This window comes from Topomyia yanbarensis, chromosome 1 (genome assembly GCF_030247195.1).
Source record: "Topomyia yanbarensis strain Yona2022 chromosome 1, ASM3024719v1, whole genome shotgun sequence".
Classification (NCBI taxonomy): Eukaryota; Metazoa; Arthropoda; class Insecta; order Diptera; family Culicidae; genus Topomyia; species Topomyia yanbarensis.
In genome coordinates, this window is record NC_080670.1 from 55,266,480 (window position 1) to 55,275,884 (window position 9,405).

Below are 9,405 nucleotides of genomic sequence, written 5' to 3' on the forward strand. Positions count from 1 at the left end.
AAAGTTTGTCGTGCATCTCAAAAGGTGGTCTTATTATTTAATTTGTCAGGATAGGTGGTTAGCTGAACTTTCGTATCTATAGGTCATAGTGGGCTTTGTTTCTTTAGCCCTAGTAGGCGGGGGATCAAGTTACACTACGATTTTACAAAAACCTCGTTTTTGGATGATTTTCAAAACTGTTTTTATTACTGGCAGGACATAGTTTTCCGATTTAAGCATTATTCACAGCTCTTACAATTCGAATTGACTACAAGATGGCGAATTTCGCAATTAAAATTTTTATTTCATTGAAAACTTATAAGCGAAAAACAAAAGTGGGATCAAGCGTACCCACTCTCCCCTACTAAGTGTGTAAATGCTAACGTTACCGAAAATCCAAAGCGCCGCTTATTGTACCGTCCGGACACCACTCATGATGTTGCTCGTTTGGAATAAGAGCAATAACTGATTTGTACAGGCACGCGGCACCTCTATTTAGGGTGATGAGCCCATTTTCGCCATTATCACCCTACCCATTTTAAAACGTTAGATAGAGCAGTGTCTATCATATTTGTTCAGCCCATTGAGTCAGATGGTAGCGCAACAATAGGGGCACTCGATTCGAGTTTTCGTTGCGCTTAAACACGAGAATTTCACTGTTTTCAGTGCATTTGTGTTTTTATATTGGTTCTTAACAACGAAGCTAAGCCGTTGAGGTCATTCGTTTTCGAGCTCTCCATCGAGACAGAGGTTGTTTTTTCTAGTCCGTAGTGCTGTGTGAGGCGATAAAGAATAGTGTTAATCAAGGTTATTTTGCCAGTTCGGTTCGGTCCTCAGTCTTTTGTTCGCGTGTGAGGATTAAACAATAGCCAGCTGTATAAGCTGGATCGGTTCGTCGTTGGACACCAGTTTAAAGCTAAGTGGTTTTTGTCTTTTGTAACACATTTATTGCTTTCTTCCGTCTGCGCGGGCGCTGACCCCGTGCGTTGACGTTTTCTATGGTTCCCTCTCCGGACGGTCAAATGGAAGTTGAATCGGGTTCAACTTCTAAGGCTCCCCCCCCCGGCCCAAATGCTATCCAGAGCTCTCAACTGGTCCGTTTGTGGTCTTCTTTCGGCCCAAGACTAAATCACTGAATCTTCTTCAGATTTCTAGAGACCTGACGGAACGGTTCTCGGCTGTGACCGAAATTTCAAAGGTCCGCTCAGACAAGATAAGGGTGTTGCTAGCCAACTCAAAGCAGGCAAACGATATTGCTTGCTGTGAGCACTTTACGCGGGATTATAACGTGTATATTCCAGCTGTAAAAGTACAATCTGAAGGCATCGTAACCGATGAGAGTTTGACGTGCGAGGATCTGCTGAAGTACGGGGTTGGCCGTTTCAGAGACCGCTTACTTCAGCCAGTCAAAATACTTGAGTGCAAACGTTTGCACTCAGTAGTAGTTGCGGGGGATGGTTCAAAAACGTACCCCCAATCAAACTCTTATCGGGTGACCTTCGCTGGTACCGCTTTGCCAAATTTCGTCCTCTTGCACAAGGTTCGTCTGCCTGTGCGTCTGTTTGTGCCGCGGGTCATGAATTGCACAAAGTGGAAACAACTGGGTCACACAGCCACCCATTGTAGCAATAAGGCCCGCTGTGGAAAATGCGGGGAGAATCATCTAGATGATTCGTGCAGTAAGCAAGCCGAAAAGTGTCCTTACTGTGCGGAGAGTCTGCATGATATCTCGGCATGTCCCGCGTACAAACTACGCGGGGATAAACTGAAACGTTCCCTTGCGGGACGATCCAAACATTCTTTCGCAGAAATGTTAAAGAATGCTACGCCACCATCCTCAGCAAACATCTATACTCACTTGCCTCCTGACGAGGGCGAGGCTGGTAACCCACAAGAGGGAACATCTACTAGGGTGCCTAGAATTTATAGGAAGAGGAGGAACATTTCCTCTCGTAAAGTTCCTTGTAAAGGCCAGAAGGTGTCCCTTGACGGGGCTCCGAAAGTGACATCTATTGGAAGTGTTGCAACCAAACCGAAGCAATTAGCTCCTGGTCTCGGAGGATTAAGCTCAGAGAAGGAGTTCCCAGCACTTCCAGGAACATCAATAATCCCAAGTGTTCCTTTGTTTCAGTTCGAGAGTAATCACAGCACTGGAATTATAAAACTCTCGGACATAGTGGACTGGATAATAAAAACTTTCAATATTACTGATCCTATTAAAAGTCTTATGTTAGCTTTTCTCCCTACAGTGAGAACATTTTTGAAGCAGTTGACTGCTAAATGGCCCCTCCTCTCAGCGATTGTATCCTTCGATGGCTAACTCATCGAACGAGGTCACGGATTTGATCACTGTTCTACAGTGGAATTGCAGAAGTATTATCCCGAAAATCGATTCCTTCAAAATTTTAATAAATAATTTGAGTTGCGATGCATTTGCATTATGTGAAACTTGGTTAACTTCCGACGTAGATCTCAACTTCCACGACTTTAATATTATTCGCCTGGATCGAGACACCCCCTATGGAGGAGTGCTTTTGGGGATCAAAAAGTGCTATTCCTTCTACAGAATTAACCTTCCCTCGATAACAGGTATTGAAGTTGTCGCTTGTCAAGTAACAACCAAAGGCAAAAGCCTTTGCATAGCTTCCATATATATTCCCCCCAACACCGCGGTTGGGCACCGACGGCTACAAGACATCTTAGAATCCCTGCCAGCACCGCGACTAGTTTTAGGAGACTTTAACTCTCACGGTACACCATGGGGTTGCCTCTATGATGATAACCGGTCTTCCTTAATTCAGGATCTTTGCGATAACTTCAATTTGACAATTTTAAACACGGGTGAAATGACACGGATTCCTGCTCCTCCAGCGCGCCCGAGCGCCTTAGACTTGTCCCTTTGCTCAACATCGCTGCGGTTAAATTGCACGTGGAAGGTAATTCCTGATCCCCACGGCAGCGACCATCTGCCGATTGCAGTCTCAATCAATAACGGTTCAAGGCCATTGAAATCAATCAATATTTCGTATGACCTCACACGAAATATCGATTGGAAGAGCTATGCTGCCGCGATATCCGACAACATCGAATCTACCCAAGAACTTCCTCCGGAGGAAGAGTACAGCTTTTTGGCTGGCTTGATTCTCGACAGCGCGAATCAAGCTCAGACTAAGCCAGTACCCGGCGCGAACATACAAAAACGCTCTCCTAATCCGTGGTGGGACAAAGAGTGCTCAGACGTGTACGCGGAGAAGGCCGCCGCGTATAAGACATTCCGGGACGACGGGTTACCCGCTAGCTATCGACAATATGCGACGTTAGAAACGCGAATGAAGAGTTTGATGAAAGCCAAGAAACGTAGTTACTGGCGCCGGTTCGTTGACGGACTAACGAGAGAAACATCGATGAGCACTCTTTGGGGCACGGCCCGGCGTTTGCGAAACCGAAACAGTACTAACGAGAGTGCAGAATATTCAAACCGTTGGATATTCGACTTCGCCAAGAAGGTTTGTCCGGATTCCGCCCCGGCACAGAAGATTTACCGCGCCGCGTCTCCTCACGATAGCGCGAACGAAACACCTTTTTCGATGGTGGAGTTCTCACTTGCTCTCTTGTCGTGTAACAATAAAGCTCCGGGGCCAGACAGAATCAAATTCAACTTGTTGAAGAATCTGCCTGACTCTGCCAAGAGACGCTTGTTGAACTTATTTAATAAGTTTCTCGAGGCTAACATTGTCCCACTCGATTGGAGACAAGTGAAGGTCATCGCCATCCAAAAACCAGGAAAACCAGCCTCCGATCACAATTCGTACCGTCCGATCGCAATGCTATCCTGTATCCGGAAGTTATTCGAGAAAATGATCCTATCCCGCCTCGACAATTGGGTCGAAGCAAATGGCTTACTGTCAGATACACAATTTGGCTTTCGCAAAGGCAAAGGGACGAACGATTGTCTTGCGTTGCTCTCAACTGAAATTCAAATGGCCTATGCTAGCAAAGAGCAGATGGCATCAGTGTTCCTAGATATAAAGGGGGCTTTTGATTCAGTTTCGATCAACATTCTTTCAGAGAAGCTGCATCAGCATGGTCTTTCAGCGACTTTAAACAACTTTTTACTAAACTTGTTGTCGGAAAAGCACATGCATTTTTCGCATGGTGACTTATCGACATCACGATTTAGCTACATGGGCCTTCCCCAGGGCTCATGTCTAAGCCCCCTGTTATACAATTTCTACGTCAACGACATTGATGAATGTCTTGACAATTCCTGCACGTTAAGGCAACTTGCAGACGATGGCGTGGTGTCTGTTACGGGACCCAAAGCTGTCCATCTACAAGGACCATTACAGAATACCTTGGACAATTTGTCTGCTTGGGCTATTAAGCTGGGTATCGAGTTCTCCACGGAGAAAACTGAGCTAGTTGTATTTTCAAGGAATCGTGAACCAGCACAACTACAGCTTCTATTAATGGGTCAAACTATCGCTCAGGTCTTCACAGTAAAATATCTAGGGGTCTGGTTCGACTCGAAAGGTACTTGGGGATGCCATATTCGGTATCTGAAACAAAAATGCCAGCAAAGGATCAACTTTCTTCGTACAATAACCGGAACATGGTGGGGTGCCCACCCAGGAGACCTAATTAGGTGGTATCAAACAACGATACTGTCGGTAATGGAATACGGATGCTTCTGCTTTCGCTCCGCCGCGAACATACATTTCATCAAACTCGAAAGAATTCAGTATCGTTGTTTGCGTATCGCCTTAGGGTGCATGCAGTCGACCCATACGATGAGTCTCGAAGTGCTGTCGGGCGTTCTCCCGTTGAAAAATCGATTTTGGGAACTCTCATATCGATTGCTCATTCGATGCGATATCTTGAACCCGGTCGTGATTGAAAATTTCGAAAGGCTTGTTGAGCTCAATTCTCAGACCCGTTTCATGTCCCTGTACTTTGACTACATGGCGCAGAATATTAACCCTTCTTCTTACAATCCCAACCGTGTGCATTTCATAAATACTTCTGAATCTACTGTTTTCTTCGACACATCCATGAAAGACGAGATTAGTGGAATTCCGGACCACATACGCCCACAAGTGGTTCCAAACATTTTTTATAATAAATTCCGAGAAGTCGACTATTCTAAGATGTTTTATACTGACGGATCAAACCTCGAAGGGTCCACTGGTTTCGGTATTTTCAATCAAAAGTTCACCGCCTCCTACAAACTCAGTGACCCTGCTTCAGTTTACGCCGCAGAACTAGCTGCCATTCAGTATACCCTTGGAGTCATTGAAACATTACCCGCAGGCCATTACTTCATCGTTTCGGATAGCCTCAGTTCCATTGACACTATTCGCTCAATGAAACATGGAAAGCACTCCTCGTATTTTTTGGGGAAAATACGGGAGCTACTGAGTGCTTTATCTGACAACTCTTTCCAGATTACCTTGGTATGGGTCCCTTCTCATTGCTCCATTCCGGGCAATGAGAAGGCAGACTCCTTAGCTAAGGTGGGTGCCTTAGAAGGAGACGTTTACGAAAGACCAATTTGCTTCAGCGAATTTTTCAGTATTACTCATCAGAGAACCCTCGAAAGTTGGCAAACTTCGTGGAGCAGTGGGGAGCTGGGAAGGTGGCTACATTCGATAATCCATAAGGTATCGACGAAACCTTGGTTCAAGGGGATGGATGTGGGTCGTGACTTCATTCGTGTGATGTCCCGACTCATGGCAAACCATTACACGCTGGATGCACATCTCCGGCGTATTGGGCTCGTGGATAGTGGTATCTGCGCTTGTGGCGACGGCTATCACGACATCGAGCACATTGTCTGGGCGTGCACCGAGTACAGTTCCGCCAGGTCTCGGCTAATGGATACCCTGCGGGCCCGAGGAAGACCAACCAACGTCCCAGTTCGAGATGTGCTGGCAAACCGCGATGTCCTCTATATGTCCCTTATATACACCTTTGTAAAAACCATCAATATACAAGTCTAACTGCCCCTTCTTATTTTCCTTATCATTCTCAGAACCCTCTTCCACCTGTATCAAAGCATCTGTATCGAATGAGCCAACAAACACGGGACCTACGGCACGAACATAACACGCTTAACTCGAAATGTAGCCGATCCACATCTGAGACGTACTACGAAATCGTCTGGAAAAACCCCTGCCATCTTGAGGAGGACCACCCGGCGTCCCAGTACATGATTCCCCTGATGAAGGCCACCCGAGTTTGTGATCCATCCGTTGATCTCACGATGCCTGAAACTGAAATAATTTTCTCTCCCTGCCATCTTTGTCTACCCGCCCTCCCCTGACTCTTATACCAAGAAGTAACACCCCTACACCCCCCCCCAATATCATCACGAAGCATTTAGCTCTTCTTGTCTCTTCTAGTTTTAACTATTATATTATATAATCTCGTTGAAAATTCCAAACTCTACTACCCACAAAAATAACTATAATTACGAATCTTTACAAAATTCAATCATGCCCTCTAGTTATTCCTACTTTTAAGATAGTCGTAAAAAATTGTCCCCCTTAGTTAAACATGATTTGCTCCAATAATCTCACTGATAAAAATGTCAAACCACCCGATCAGAAACGCATAACAGAAATATTTCAAAACTGTAACTCGCATTGTAACTTGTTATAAATTTCTGTTATTTTAACTACTAACGAGACCTAATTTATAACACAATATGTTACAAAAAATGTGTTCTGCTATAATCTTGTTATTTCATTCTGATCGGGCATATTGCCACAAAAACTAAATGACCCCCCTAATCTTACGAAAATAATATTATACCCTTGTGTAGATATATAAGATAGCTATAAAATCGCATTAGTTTCATTTTAAAAAAAAATCAATATGTAATCCCCTAGTTTTAAGCAATTTAAAATGTAAAACAAAACAAAATTGGCACCTTTAAGCTAACGCAACGTGCCTTATCAAATAAACGATTTGAATAAAAAAAAAATAAGCCGTTGAGGTCAATTTTTACGCATTCCATTGATTGTAGGCTGAGAAATTAATGAATCAGTGAGGCACAGGAGTGGATCCAGAAAAAAATTTCGGAGGGACTCCGAAATTTTTGTTTTAGATGTTCGTTGTACAATATGTAATACCAAGCATTGCATTTATCGCTCATATGAGTAAATGCGCCCGGAAAGTTTGCTACTGCGACAATAAAAACTCACATTTTCACACGAAAAGTTATTGGTACTCATACAACTTCTCCGGATAAATACAACGTGTTTGTTTCTCCGGATAAATAAAACAGCCGGAGATTGAGCGAATGAGTTTATCATGGTATCCTTTTTGCGTTCGCTGCTTTGCTGTCGTTATTCCAAAACAAGAAAAACCAAGTCTATCATACTTCGTTGCCGCTTTTCTTTGTAATTAAGTGTATTTTTTTAAGTTTTAATTGATTTCCACGAAATTAAAATTTTATCACCTTCTCCGGTGAGAAGGAAAAAGTCAAATAAATTTTATCCGGAAAATCATTCTCACGCTATTTGTGGAGAATTTTGCGACTCATCTTATCTCGGAAAAGTTGGACATCGGATAAGCTACTTCTCGCGTGAGTGAAAGAGAATTACAATGCCTGTGTAATACCCATATTTGATTAAAATAATATTTGGTTGTCGAATTTGGTTTGGAATAATTTTGATTTTAGAACGAATTTCAAATTGAAACTTTTTTTAAATTTCTCAAGAAGTTAAAAATTGATGGGGGGTCCGGACCCCCAGGACCCTCCCCCTGGATCCGCCACTGGTGTTACCGTAAAACGGGGTATGTTTGATCACCGGGGTAAATTTGATCAAGTGAGACTTTATTCAGTAATGTACAATAAGATGATCCCGTCTAACAAAATCATCGAAACAAAAAACACCATATTCTAAACATGTTCAGCATCTATTGGAAACGATTATTTCGTCATTTAATGTACCTTTTATGATAACAAATTCAATTTGAAAATTATAGAACTCGCATGTATAGTCCAAACACTTCCTTGTATATTAATGAAATCAATCGACTTCAACTGAACTGATTACTTTTTTAGAAACCGTAAATATTTTTGTAGCATAATTCATTTTAAAAATCCAAGATTTGTGTTGGTAACTGTTTGATTTTGACTATTTTCCTGAAAAAGTTCTAGTAAAGTTTGTTGTATCCTTCTAGGCAATATTGTTTTCTACGAGCCGACACGATATTGGGCCATGAAATTGCCAACGGATAAGCAATTTACACAACATTTCGTAAGTTATCTCTCATTTCGATACATATATTTTGCTGATCAGTTACCCCGAAAACGACTAATGAAAATGTTCACGCCGAAGTGAACATCGTACCAGATAATTATTTTGACCCCCCAAATCGACACCCGCAGATAGTGTGCAAAATCGCTTATTTTCACCCCGGTGGCACAGATTAAATTATCCTTCAATTTCGATCAGCTGGCGCACACGCAAACCGAAGGCAAGCTCTCATCATCGTTACCCAGCTGATTGCTGCCAATTGCCACTGGAGATGAACAATGCTTTTTGCAATCCGACGGTTTCCATGCAAATTCGTCGCCGTAGCAGCACCGAGAGCAGATGATCGCACACGGCTGGGTCATCTTTCTCTTCAGCCGTCTCATGTCCTCTGGGAGCAGCAGGGCAGTACGGCAGTACAAAGTTTATCGCCGATCAAGACAGTCCAGCACAACTGACCGTGCGTCGCGCTAGCCGTGCATACGTTGCACTACCGCTTCCCCACAGACCGGGACTTAGAACATTAAAAAGCAGTGAAATTCAAATATAACATGTAAATAGCGTAAATAAATGTTATGATATACAGTAGGACTTTCTGGTGTTGTGTGGACTGGAAAGGTCCGAAGAAGGCGGAAAAGAACGCCCTTTTGCTAGCCTGTGCGGGGCCAGCCAAGTTTGTTTCGTTCCGGGTGCTGTTCGTCCGCCCTGTGTTTCACTGTCTTTTCTCGGGCTTGAGTATCGGCCAGATCCCGGCGTAAACAGAAAATTTACAACAAAGTAATTTTAGTTTTGTAGTAAAATGAAATAAAATACCTAACAATTCAAACATTTTCAATCTATGGGTACCGGTACTTGTTTTAAAAATGCAAATAGTTACATCTACTTGAAGTGAAGATAGTTATTCGAAAAAAAAATTTAAAATGTGATCAATATTCCCCCATTTTACGGTACTGACGAGATGTATTCGAAACACAAAAAAATTAAACTTAATTTTAAGTTAGGTTTTGTGCCCTTAGGGGGGGGGGGGGGGGTTAAGGGTTTCACCGTAAAAACATCAGTTTTTTGTCAATTTTTTTAGAAAGATGTGTAAAGCGAATTGATCGAATCTTTTGTACATTATACTACATCATTTTAATAACATTCTGTATTTTTTTCATGCAAA